The following is a 1,648-nucleotide window of genomic DNA, read 5'->3' as shown; positions in this document are numbered from 1 at the left end:
GGCCACGGGCATCGGCTGAGCGCCCAGGGCGAGCCGCCCGCCACTGCCAGCCTCCGTCTGCGAGCTGAGTGGGGTGTGGAGAAGGAAGTCTTGACCCTGCTTCAGAGAGAGCGGAACAGACGCGTCACGTTAAATGTCGTGGCTCAATTAGCCACCAACTGTTCAGGAAAACACCTTTTAGAAAAAATGTAAAACCTTCACGTTAAAAAGAAAACGTTTCAACTGACAATGTGTAGGAAACTCTCTCTTGACATTCGAGAATTTCGCCGGGGACGAATTACTTTTTTAACCTTCTGATAATCACATCATAACCACGCGAGGACAGTCTTTTAAAAAGAGCAGTTCCCAAACCAGGGCTCTCTGACGACCGAAAGGGGTCGGATGGGGAGACAGGTGGGAGGGGAATCAAGAGCGAGGGGCAAATGTATACCGACGGCTGAGTCAAGTTGATGCAGGGCAGAAACCAACACGATATTGTAAAGCTACTATCCTTCTACTAAAAAAGAAAAAAGAGAGCAGTTCCACTCCAGCACCCTGACTGCCACCACCACCCCGGGGGACACCGCCCCCAAGTGACACCCCCCACCCCCGTCACTTGAGACGGTGCTCAGCGGACCCCCGGCGGCCACTCTCTGAGTCTGTCCCGTGGAACCGAGCGGGAAGCAGGCTCAGACCTGGACCCCCAGCCTGGCCAGCATGGAGACCACAGCCCCGGGCCCTGCACACAGACCCCCACCCCCACCTCCTTCTGCCTCAGAACCCGGTCCTGGGGCCCACGCAGCTGCCACTCTGTCCCTCCGGGATGGGGCCTGGACTCTGGTCTGAGGGCTGTGGGCCCCCACATGTGGCAGGAAGGTGCAGCGTGCTCTCCCCCAGGGCCGGCTGGCCAGCGGCTAGCTCCACCCAGCAGCCCAGCCACGAGCAGGGACCCCACAGGAGAGGCTGTGAACCAGAGTACTGCGTGGTCCCGCCCCTGCCCCCGCGGGCAGAGTGGAGTCTCCAGACAAGCCCCGCTGGCGGCAGAGCCGGGCAGACCCAGCGCAAGAAAATCCTCCATGCATGGGGGTGGGAGCAGGGAGCCACCCCCGAGCTGAAGCAGGGCTTGCAGTCACGAAGGAATCCCCGAGAAAGCTCCTACTGTGTGCGAGACCCTGGGATGACTCTGGAGGCAGAGTGGGGACGGGGCTGTCACAGTCCCCAGCAGGCAGGCCAGTGCCAGATCCCAGCTCAGTCCAGGAAAACCACAACCTCCTACGGGCAAGAGCCTCTGCTGCGGGCCCACGAGGGTGTCGGGGCCCCAGAGAGCCACAGCGAGACCGCGAGCAACAGAGGCAGCGGGGGCAACAAGGACACGGGAAAGGCGGCCCTGCCCCCCACCCCGACCTGAAGCCCTGAGCCAGATGAGACAAGCGGGATCTTTTGTGGACAGAACCCGAATACCTGAAGACAAGACAATCCCGCTCTGAAGACGCCCGGAGGGGCGATGGTCTGACGGGCAGGGACGGGCAGGCAGATGCGGTGGGTGGGCGGCCGTGCTGGGGGTGGCAGCCGTGCTCGCGCACACACCCACGACCACTGCGGGGCCCGCCCGGCTGAAGCCACCGCTGGCCCCCGGGCCGTGACGCTGCGGCGCCACGAGCTCACACAA

Source organism: Bison bison, unplaced genomic scaffold (assembly GCF_000754665.1).
Source record: "Bison bison bison isolate TAMUID 2011002044 unplaced genomic scaffold, Bison_UMD1.0 scf7180017462803, whole genome shotgun sequence".
NCBI classification, from domain to species: Eukaryota; Metazoa; Chordata; class Mammalia; order Artiodactyla; family Bovidae; genus Bison; species Bison bison.
Note: the sequence above shows the minus strand (reverse complement) of the source record.